Raw genomic sequence first — 12435 nt, forward strand, 5'->3', positions numbered from 1 at the left:
AGCTCCCCTGCCGAATTCTTCAGGACTGTACTGAGTTTAATATTGGTGCGTGACTATGCCATACAAAAATACACGCTCCTGGAGTTGCCACTCTTAGCCCGATGAGAAAGGTTGAAGTCATTCCGATGGGAATCCGCCAGCATCGTTCCTGGGTGAACTCATGTGGGGAGTACAAGCTGACTGCTGATGACACACCATTGATTCTAGAAACCTGTGTAAGTAGGGATAAAGGCCTCTACTGGACATTTTTAAATGAACCAAAGATAAAGAATGTGACCACTTCTTTTTGTGACTTGGGCGTCTATGCTCAGCGGACCTTGACATGAAGATTCCTTGGGTGGTTATGAATTGGACTGATGTTATTTTTATCACTAAACATCAATAGATAGCCCTTTACTATAGTTAGAAGATTTTTAATCATTCAAATCAGATGGTACCTGGCTATCCGGGTAGGAATTCTCTGGCCTGTGTTGGTGGTCCCTGGGTCTTGCATGGGGGCAACAGGCTGGCTATGGGACTGGCTGCAAGGTTCTTACTAACATAACTGTCCTGGTCTCTGTAGGAGTCGGGGCACAGATATCCACTGAGGATCTGTGGGGGGTTTCTGCTTGTGTAATCATCCAGGTGCCCTTTAGAGAACATCATAGTGGAGAACACAGGCTTGAATCAGAACTCTTGGGTTCGGTTACAGCTTCTTGTAATAGCCTTTTCCTTCCTTGTTTCCTCAGTTGTAAAACGGGGGAAAGTGATTAAATGAATTGAGACACGTGGAGCAGTGGAAGTTGTACCTGGCACATAACAAACATTAGTTATTCTCAACATACTCATGAAGTGGGTGAGGCAACAGGAAGTGACTTGCCCACAGAACTGGGAGCAGAGACAGGATTTGAATCCAACCCCAAGAGCCATAAAGGTCATGTTAGTCTCACCACAGTGTGCCATCTTCTTTTTTTTAAAGATTTATTTCTTTCAGGGGAACCTGGGTGGCTCAGTTGGTTAAGCGTCTGCCTTTGGCTCAGGTCATGGTCCCGGGGTCCTGGGATGGAGCCCCGCATCGGGCTCCCTGCTTGGCAGAGAGCCTGCTTCTCTCTCTCCCTCCGCCCTGCTGCTACCCCTGCCTGTGCTCTGTCAAATAAATCTTTAAAAAATTTTTTTTAATTTATTTCAGAGGTCCCTGGGCTTGGATTCCAGAACTTCCTAGAGCAGCTCCCACTTCCTTTCACTAAGGGTCTGCACCGCTCCAGCACATTCCCACCTTTGAGTGTGCCCTCGCCACTCTCCCCTCTTGTCCAGATCTTGCTCACCCTTGAGCCCGCTATTTTGTGAAACCTTCCCTCCTGGGACAGTACCCTCCTTCTCAGACTTTCTCTCCCCCAAACTCCGTGCCTTCTGTTTGCCGGGGCCCAGTTGTCTTCCACCTGTTTGAACATCTCCAGTCATTTCCTGAGCAAGACTGTAAATTCCCCGAGGCATTTTGAAACCTCCTAATGCCACCGTGGTTGTGCGGACCTGGGCACAGAGGTACCTGGATGACCAGGAGACCCTTAAAGTCCCTTTGACTTAAGATCTTATGTGTCCAAGGCTCAACTGACATTTATTCCAGAATAAGCATCAATAATAGTTGATGGGCGTTTAGGGTCCCCAGCTGTGTTGAGTGTGGGTAAGTTGTTTCCTTTCTCTGGGCCTTCCCTGCCCTCCATGGAAGGTGGGCACTGACGAGGGCCCTTCTTGGTGGTCTGGATGATTCTGGTGAGTCCACGCTTCGTATGGGGTTGAGTCTCTGTGCAGCATGGAGCTCCACTGTGGGCTGTGCATTCCTGCAGCTCCTGTGTGAGTGGCCAGTTTGCACACTGTTCTGTAACATTATACAAATGTAATCATATGCCAGGGAACAGGATCCAGAGTCGCAGTTATTTTGGGATGTGCAGGAGCCTGTGGGAAAATGCTGGAACGTATCTGAGTCACTCAGGCAAATACCTTTCTTGCCGTGTTCCAGCATGTTTTGAGCTTCTAGGCGGCACAGATCCGCTCCAGCAGGCGCACACGCTCTGTGTGTTGGGCCTGCCCTTCCTGAGCAGCACTCCCTCTTTCTCCGCGGTGCTGCGGCCTCCTCTAGGCTCTGAAAAGTGAGTGCAGAGGGCGGAGCGGCAGGGCTGGATTAAGCCCTTGGAGGCCTTCAGGGTGGGAAAAATTCGTGGTGACGCCCCCAGAAGGGGTTCAAAATAAAAAGCAGTAATAAGCCCCAAGTAAGTGTAAGGATGATTTGAATGTGCCATGTTACACTCTGTTGCTTTTTAAAAACTGGAAATAAAATTCCTCCAGTTGTGTGTGTGTGCACACACTTGGGTGTGTTCTTGCTTTCCTGGGACTCAGGCTGCCTGTTGTCCAGCGCCACCCACTAGGAGCCAGTGGAGATCAGAAAGAGCCGCCTCGGTCCCCGGGGAGGGCGCCGAGCAGGGCGAGCGGGGACCAGGAGCAGAGCACAGAGTGCTAACCATCCTGCTTTCAGGGAGAGGGTGGGGAGGCAGCCACAGGACCTGCGGACGGGTCCTCTCCAGACACGGGAGCCCAGAACAGGGGGGCCAGAACTGCAGGTGCACCTGGAAGCCAGCCTGAAGGCGGCGCAAGGAGATGCAGAGGGGATTGGAAAAAGCATCCCAGGTAAGAAAGAAGGGGCCTTTGTCCAGAGCAGGGCTCTTCCTGACCCTGCCTGCTCCAGCCAGAGCTCTGCCCTGATGTCCTTGCTTGCCCATGTGGAGGCTGGGCTTTCTCCACATTCCCCTCGCCGAGCAAGAAGGTCTTCTCTTGTCCCAACAGGAGTCCTACCTTCAGTCTCTCCCTGGTTTTCTTCTGCTTCCTCTCTCTTTCTCTCGGAACAGGGCTCCTTCCTCTGCCTTAGCCTGCAAAAAGCACAAGCCGGAAGGAAGCCTTGCCTCCTTGCTCCTCAGATTACCCCCTTTATTATGAAATATCGTGAAAGAACCAAAGTCACCACCGGGTCTCCCATGCACTGCTCTCCCAGCTGCATCCCCCCCAGCACCCAGCACCCTGTGGGCGCAGTGTTGCGGTCATTGGTGCCACACCTGCCCGTGCTTCTCCCCATCAGAACTGCCAGACTCACCTTCCTTCCCTGCCCACTCCCCCTCTTCCCTGCCCACTGCTAAACAGCGAGGTCTCCTTCCTCGACCTCCTGCTCTTATCGCTGGGTGGTGGTTAGCTGTGTGTCAATTTGGCGAGGTGACAGTACCCAGATGCTTAATCCAACACTAGTCTAAGAGTTGCTGTGGAGGTATATTGTAGATGTGGTTAATTTCTACAGTCATTTGACTTGACATAAAGGAGATTACCCTCGAAAATGGGGGTGCCTCGTGCAATCAGTTGAAGGCCTTTAGCGCAACAACTGTTTTCCTGGAAACGAAAAAATCTGCCTCAAAACTATCATCACCTCCCGCCTGAGTTTCCAACCTGCCTGCCTGACCTACAGATTTCAAACTTGCCTGTCCCCATCATCGTGTGAGCCAATTCTTTAAAATAAATCTAAAGTGTGCACGTGCGCGCACACACACACACACACACACACGGAGTTTCTCTAGACAACCCTGACTCACATACACTGTTTATGCTCTCTGCTGTCGCTGGGTCACTGGCTGCCAGTTTCCACACCGCGGTCACTTCTGGGTCTATGTTACTGATACCCTCTTTATCCTGAACACCAGACTTCATGCACAGTTGCCTACGGGGTTCCCTCAGCACCACATCAGCTCGGTCACAACACGGGCCTTCGTCGGGGTGCAATCTCAGAGGTCACCACCAGGGGAGGAGTGACAGAGCCAGCCGTCCCAGTGGCCGGCTCGGGCCTGGGGGCAGACGCAGGCTGCTGCCCAGCCCTGGCAGCGAGCAGCTGCCACGGAGGGACGGGGCTCTAGCGTTGTCAGTTTTCCAGTGTTCAAGAAAGTCCGGAAATCTGTTCATGTGAGAGCTCTCCATTTTTAAATGTTTTTTAAAAACCCAGCCGGCCCAACAAACCCCAACTGTAGGCCAGATTTGGCCTTTGGGCAGCCAATTAGCAAGCTCCAAGTCCCACTGTGCTGCATATACTTAATTCTGTCCCCAGTCCCTTCTGGGCCCCCCCTTTGCTGTGAGTTGAGAGTGTGAGGACTGTGGCCTGGGCTCCTTTGACCCCACTTGGGGTGAAGCAAGTCAACAGGAGAAGGGGGGGGCAGACCGAGGGAACTTGGCTGCCTCTCCCATTCTCTCTGTCTTGCCGAAATCCTTTTTCATCCCCCTGCCCATCCAAGGCTTTCATCCTGTCACTCACAGACCGCCAACAGCACCTCATTGGGTCCAGTTCAGAGCTGGCCTGCCTTCAAGGTGCCCCAACCCCTGGCCTCTCCGTTCTAGAGAAGTCAGCAGATGCCTCCAGACCCCCTGGGTAAACAAAACTCCCAACTCTTCCCAGTCACCCCTGCGCTCTTACTGGCCTACACGGTCACGGGCGTTTTGAGGGTGGTGGTTGTGAGTCAGCACAGATGTCAGACTGAGTTCCTGTCCCAGCCTCCTCACTCGATACCTCTGTGAACTTCGGCAGCCTCTTCACCTTTTTGAGCCTCAGTTTCTCCCTTGGTTAGAAGGGAGACCATGTGAGTGTCATACTCTACTTGGGTAACGCATTTCATCTTGAGGACAACAGCTTACCCAAGACGGGCAGTGACGGGAGGACTATTCCCCCCCGTTCTTCCCTCCATACTACCCAATGTCAAGGGGGCCGGGGCCAAGGAACAGGTCCATGGTGTTGGTCCTTCTGCTCTGCAACCTCAAGATGGTATCTGGGCAGAGTCTGGGGGAGGGGCAATGGCACCCCCGGCCAGTTTCTTCCCTCCCTCCCTATCTCTATAACCTCCCTGTTCGAGTCTGGACGACATCTCTACAGTACATTCCAGGCAGGGAATTTATGGTTGCAAGAAATAGGGAACAGAGACGCTCCCCCCTGCCGCCCCAGGCCAAAAAAAGGACCTCAAGCAACAGGGTTTACTGCCAAGATCTCTGAGCCCTAAACCAGGGCGGGCCTCGAGGGGAGCAGGCGCTGAAGGAAAGCACAGAGCCAGGCGCCCAGGGTCTGGCATTGAACTAAACTGCCCGCAATCCCGGAAGCACTCTGTTCTCCTCCCCCCACCAACGATTAGGACATTGGAATCAGGACGTGATGCCGTCGGGGGAGCACTCACATTGGTAACCACTGGCCATTCCAGAGATGGGCCTTCCGGGAGAATGGCCTCAGCAAAGGGCGACCCGGAAGCAGCATGTTCCCAGCAGCTGGAACTTATTACGGGCAAACACGAAGGAGTAGAGACGCAGGGCTGTGGGAGGCACATGGGCTGTCAGTGCTCCTGCAGTTGGTCCCTAACGTGGCCGTCACCCCTTGGCGCCCCTCAACAGTGTGTACGTGGTCAGGACCGAGGGGGACATTCCAACTCCAAAACTGAGACATAGGAAGGATGCCCCTTGATACAGCTCTAAGTAAAACGCAAGCAGATTCCATCCTAGGTGGCGGGGTGTTGAGCTGACAGAGCCCACGTGAGGGCCAGCTCCTGACCCGGAGCCTTGAAGGTGGACATGCTCAGCCGCGCCAGGCCCCACAGGCCTGCCTTCCTGCCAGTCCTCCATGGATGCAGGAAGGGTGGGACAGATTAGACAAGCTTCCAGCAACAAGGACCAGGTTGAGCATCAGTCATGTGGCAGTTCGCAGTGGGCAAGCTCCAGGAATACGGCCCTTTATGAGTGACAGATTCTTGAAACTGCTTAGCTTCAAATGACCAGTGCAGTGTGGGAATAATAGGAAGAGTGGAGTTAACTCTCAAGTTCGCAGGCTCTGCTGGAGCCGATTTCTTGCATTCTGGAGGACACGGATGTGCTTCTGTCAGCTTCTAGCTGTATGAGGCAGAGAGTTCTGGAAGGTTATAGAAGAGTCTTCAGAGATGGCAGCGACTGCATTGGTAGCAGGGACATCACCTAGCTTTAGAAGGCCTTCCTCTCTCCCCTACTTCCCCTTCAATCCCTCCCCAGGACCCAGCTTCTATAGAATCTGAACTTGAACCTACATGGGCTCTCCATGGCCACACGGTCTCTCTTTATATCTGAACCTTTTAGCTTCCTCTCCCACTGTTCACGGATTCCTCCTCTACATGTCTTCTTTTGTGTTTTTAATTTCAGGCTTATTGAGATATGACTCCCATACCACACAATTAACCCATTTAACCTATATGACTTAATGTTTTTTAGTATATTCACAGAGTGGTGCAGCCATCACCACAATCAACTTTAGAGCATTTTCATCATCCCCAAAAGAAAACCCCCATACTCATGAGCATTTACTCCCTGGTTCCCCCTAACCCTCCCCACACCCCCAGTCCCTGGCAACCATTATGTACTTTTGTCTCTATAGATTTGCCTGTCCCGGTCATTTCATCTAGTTTAATCATATAACACGTCTTCTGTGACCAGCTTCTTTCACTTAGTGTTACATTTTCCAGGTTCATCCCTGTTGAGGCAGGTGTCGTGCTTTCTTCTTTTTATTGCCGAAAGGCATCCATTGTGTGGATAGGCCACATTTTACTTATCCACTCATCAGTTGATGGACATTTGGGTCATTTCCACTTCATGGCATTTATAAATGATGCTGCCGTGAACACTCATGTACAAGTTTTTGTGTGGACATGTTTTTTGTTTCACTCGGGCATATACCTAGGACTGGAATGCCTGGGTCACACGGTGACTCAATGTTTAACTTTTTGAGGAACTTCCAGACTGTTTTCCAGAGTGGCGGCACCATTTTACATGCCTACCAGCGGTGCGAGAAGGTTCAAATTTCTTCACATCTCATTCTCTCCATATCTTAGTTAAAATGTTCAAGCGCATAGACCTGACAGCTCAACGCTTATAAGCACCAGGTGATGCAGTTCACTGACTAGCTCATGGATTGTCTGCCGCGGGTCAGGTGCTCACCCCTGGTCAAATCAGCTAGGGCCAGAGTGATGAAGCACAGTCACGGGCTTCAACACACGCCTACCGAATGCCCGTCCCTTCGGCAGAGTCTCTGGGGAAGAGAAGAGGTCTACGTGACGTGATTTCCTGAAGACAGAGCACCTGAAGACAATACCAGCTTCATCCCAGGGCCATATGGGTGAAGAGGCAGTGGGCAGAAAAAGAAACAGGTATGGCTTTTCTTGGGTCTTGAAATGAGGCAACTTAGTTACCCCTTGTAACTAGCTTGATCTGCTTCAGCCAACACTTCACAGCTACAAGAGTTAGGTCTAATTTTTCCAATTAGTTGCTTGAGCACCTGCAGGAGTTCCTAGGAGCAGGAAGCCCAGTGTCTTCATTGTAAGGCTGCTCCCTTCCAGAGTTGTCCAAGAACCTCAGGGGTGCGCTCAGATCGGTGGGGGTCGGTCCTGCTGTAGGTGCAGGCAGGGAGAGAGAACAGGTGTGATTTGTTCACCAGCTAGTGACTGCTTCAGAGGCACGCTCAGTTTTGCTGTTGAAAGGGGGCCCTTCCTTGCTGGGTAGGCCATTGCTCCTTTGGCAGAGACCTGGCCTGGATCCCTAAGGCCTCCACCCAGGGCCGCATTCCACATTCCGAGTTCAAAGATTTCTTGGATTATACGGATACACCCAGCAGGTGGATCCAGAGCTTCCTCCTCAACCATACCCTGTGCAGGAACTGGCATGGGATCCTCATTAAGTCTCAGGATGGGGCAACAACATTGGTAGCAGGGAAGGCTTCTGCTCCTCTGGCTTGAGGCCCGGGAGCAATGGATGTGGACCTTTCCAATTCATTGAATTGCAAACTCACATACCTGTTCATAGAAACCGATAAACAGTTTAGTTAGCATAAAGAATATGGCTGTTCAGAGGGGTTCTAGGATGATGTGCAAAAGATGTTCTGCTAACAGAGGAGCCTGTGAATCTGGGGCACTTGTCAAGTGGCAAAACCAGGAGGGGCCTGAGAAGCCCTCCACTGGGCTGCACATTCCCTCTAGGTGTGATGCTGAGGAGGGGCTTGTCACCATAACAAGACTTTTCCGAATACCTTCACCTGAACAAGAGTGTTAGCCAACTTTAACAGAACCCAGCCAATACTGTCAACCATTGTTTTACCTGTGGGCATCTGGGCCTCCAAGTATGTCCTTTCATGAACCCTCACCAAGCTCCCTCCCACCTCCCACCCTCACACCCCGAAACCCCTGTTCTCCCCATTTCTGATTTCTCTCACAGAATTTCCCTCGGGAGCTGCTGTATCCCTTTCTGTCAGTGACCCTGTGTCTCTCCCAACAGCTTTTTCCGTCTTTGAATCTCAGAGAGAAAGGGCTGCGATCTGGAGATTTTTGCCTCCAGAAGGCTCCTTGACTATTAAGACACGTTTCCACTCCCTGGCAACCAGATTTGCTCGTCAAGAGGTACTAAGGGCGGGGGCGGGCTTTCTCCACTCTTTCTTTTTTTTTTTTTTAAAGATTTTATTTATTTATTTGACAGAGAGACATAGCGAGAGCAGGAACACAAGCAGGGGGAGTGGGAGAGGGAGAAGCAGGCTTCCCGCCGAGCAGGAAGCCCGATGCGGGGCTCGATCCCAGGACTCTGGGATCATGACCTGAGCCGAAGACAGACGCTTAACCGACTGAGCCACCCAGGCGCCCCTTCTCCACTCTTTCAAAAAGATTTATGCCACTTTCCACTCAGGGCAACGAGGGCCTCCCTGCCCTACATTTTCATAATTAAAAGAGTCCACACAAACAAAGATTCTTACCCGAATAATGCAAGTTCTGAGGTGACTCTGGGTAAAAAAAAAAAAAAGTTCTGAGGTGACTGGGTAAAAAAAAAAAAAAGTTCTGAGGTGACTCTGACATAGAAGCAGCTGGCATGATTTAGAAATTTCTCCCAACAGGCATCCAATTATATTAACATTTTTGGAGGTAATTTTGACAAATTACTGGGTCATAAAGTCCTTTCAAACAAAAAAGATCATTATCCTAAATACATTTTTAAACCCTCAGGATTTAAAAATGTTAAAAATATTGTAACCCTTCCGTTTTGATTTTTTGTTCACTACATTCACCCTAATGATCAAGATATCAGAAAATACATAGTTTAAAAATAAAGTGACATTTTGTGATTATTTCATGAAGTTTTAAGGATACATTTTCTTAGAATGGCACCAAAGAGAGAGAGGGAGAGAGAGAGAGAGGAGGAGGTAGGTTGGAAGGGAGGAAGTGGGTCCCAAGAATAACTTATTATTAATTAGTACAAAATGTGTGGCTGAAATGGTTGATTTTGGATAAATATGATTTTTTGTGATACATTACAATGTGAAACTCAGAATCTTTCTTTAGAGCTAAGGCTTTACCAAAGCTATTGAAAGGGGTGGAATCACCCCGGGGGGTAGGGGCGGGAGATGAATCTAGAGTACAGGTTAAGACTGGCTTGGCCTCTGGCCTCGGTGGACTGTGGCCGTTAAATTGGTCCCTGGGGTCCTCAGATCCTGGCTCTTCATCCCAGCACCCCCAGTAACTCACTGTGTGTTTCAGCAAGCCACTTCCCCTTGGACTCATGACACTGCTTCAGTTCTGTGATTCTTACATAGAATTCAACCACACAAATTATTAAAATCTGAGGCGAGGTAGCCCCTGTTGACCAGTAGGGGGCAACTGATGACTGTGCCTTCCATTTTTACCCCAACCCAAAAGAATACTTTACCACTTTCTCCGGAAATCATTCCTATGATTAGGGGCTCCATTTCGGAATGAATTATCCCTTTCATTGTTTTCTTCTTATTATTATTTATTATAATACAAATGATACATCAACAGAGACTAAGGTCGTATTTGGAAACCAAGTAAGAGGAGCAAGTGCAGAGATGTAGTGCTGGTCTAAAGATTAGAACACAGATGCGCACTCATTTACTTTTCCATGCCATGGATGAATGAAACACCCCCATTTTCTAAAATCGGGGAGATTTGTGAATCAGAAATAATTGAATTCACAATTTGATTAACATTCCATTCTAATAATAGAAACTGACAACACCCATCTGAGATCTGGCCCAGTCACATTTTGGTTGGTTTTCTAGCAACGTAAGCCAGAGTGTGAGGGAAAAGGCAAATGTTCTCAAGCACTTTAATGCCAGGTTTATTCTTTCATAAGGAGAGGAATCAAAATAATGTTGATAGGAAACAATTGGATTTCCTTGTATGAGACTGGACCATTTTACCCTTGTATGAGAATGGAAACATCAACAATGAGGCATGTTTGTTTCTTAGATAACTTGTGAGAAAAACATCCCCCCCCCACACACACCACCACCACCTTGTCTCCCATAGCCCTTGCTGGTGGCAGTAATTATGGGAAATCAGAGCACCCATCATCATTCCCCCTCTTGGAAACAGAGCTGCCTCCCTCTCTGCAGAATGAGCAAAGTATGGACAGAGAAGAGACGGAACATGATGGTAGAGTCTAAAGCCTGCATTTGAAAAATGCAAGAAAAGAGTGAGAGGCAACTTCTTTCTGTGGAGAGAGGTGGTGCCACTGAGGTAGATTGGCAGTTCAACCCTCCTATCAAGAAAGGCTAGAAAAGCTGCACTAAACATATAATAAGATGTATGTTTGAAAGTGAGCTACCAAGGGATGAGGATTTGAGGGCCAAGATCCTGGAGAGAAGGGTTAGCAGAGAGCTCAGCTTTGAGGCATTTGCCCATTCTCAAGAGGCAAAGACGCTTCCAATGTTTTATGCTAAAGAGACAAAAATTGGAGTTCACGGCCACCAAGGAGGCGGAACCTAAGTAAACCCCTCAGGCTTTCAGCTGGGACTTCCCAAGAGACAGGTAACAATAGAAAAACCCTCACAAGGATTGAAGCCCAGTTTCTAATCAGCTTGATTTTTGGTTGGATTAAGCTTAACCACAGTGCTCTTGTCATTTTGTGCCAGCTAATTCTCGGTGTGGGGAAGGTCCCATGCATTGTAGGACGTTTAGCAGCCTCCCTGGCCTCCACCCACTAGCTGCCAGTAGCACCCCCCCCCCCCAACCAAGTTCGCTCAGCCCAAAGTGTCTCCAGACATTGCCAAATGCCCCCTGGTGGGCAAAATTGCTTCTGTTTTAAAACCAGAGTTTAAGGGTATCTGCCCAGACCCTAACTGCCTGCCAGAAGCAAAAATAAATCTCACCATCACCTACAGCCTCAATTTATATACATGGTTTTTCGTACACGACATCCAGCACCTAATAAATCATTCTAAAGAGTTGATAAAGTTGACAGACATAAAAAGACAAAGCCACAATCATAGTGGGAGATTTTAGGACACATTTCTCAGGAATTGATGGGATAAGTAGAAAAAAAAAAAAATCAACCAGATTGGACAACAGCCTTACTCCTGTGAAGAGGGGAGGGTTTCCTGAGAGGGCATCAGGTCTAGTTGCATGAAAGAGGGGGTTCCGGAAGAAAGAGGCTATGATGTTGTGATTTATAATAAATACATATTTGGTCTTCGACTCTGTTCCTGGCACAGTTAGTTCTTAAACACTTGGGATTTTCTAAGTGGCGAGAGCTATAAAGGTGTCTTTTGTTATGTGAACGAGGTGATTTTTGGAAAGCCACCTAAGGATGGGGACTGGTCACTAGAGGAACACCCTAATCAAGGAGGTGGAGCTTTCAGACCCACTCCCAGACCTCTGGGGAGGGGAGAGGGGCTGGAGACTGCATTCAGGTCACCAGTGACCAGTGATTTAACCGATCATGCCTGCATAAGGAAGCCTCCATAACACCCCAAAAGGAGGGAGTCTGGGGAGCTTCCCAGTTGGTGAACATGTGGAGATTTGGGGAGAGTGTTCCACTTGGAGAGTGCACAGAAGAAGAGTGCCCTTTCCCCATACCTTGTATCTCTTCCATCTGGCTGTTTCTGAGTTATATCCTTTTATAATAAGCCACTAATCTAGGAAGTAAAATGTTAAGTCTCTGAGCTCTGTGAGCCACTGTAGCAAATTAATTGAACCCAAGGAGGGGTCATGGGAACCTCCAATCTATAGCCAAAAGCACAGCTGAGAGTCTGCACTTGTGCTTGGTATCTGAAGTGGGGGGTTGGTGAGGGCTGTCTCGTAGGACTGAACCCTTGACCTGTGGAATCCGACGCCCTCTCCAGGTCCGTGGCATCCGAATTGAGCTGAACCGTGTAGGACACCCAGTTGCTGAGGGAGAATGGCTTGGTGGGTGGTATGGAAAAACCCCACACATCAGAACTGGGCAAGGAGTGTCTATGTGGGTCCCCTCCTTCCAGAGGCCTAATGTTCTAAGACCTTTCTTCTTGGGTGGTCAAGGTTCCTGCACACGCGCCGATGTTTCTTTTAGTTCTTCCTCTGAAGACGACGCGTGGCTGCTCTGAGAGCCTCCGTC

This window comes from Mirounga angustirostris, unplaced genomic scaffold (assembly GCF_029215605.1).
Source record: "Mirounga angustirostris isolate CCGP_5_RB_7025 unplaced genomic scaffold, mMirAng1.0.hap1 SCAF_6, whole genome shotgun sequence".
NCBI lineage: Eukaryota > Metazoa > Chordata > Mammalia > Carnivora > Phocidae > Mirounga > Mirounga angustirostris.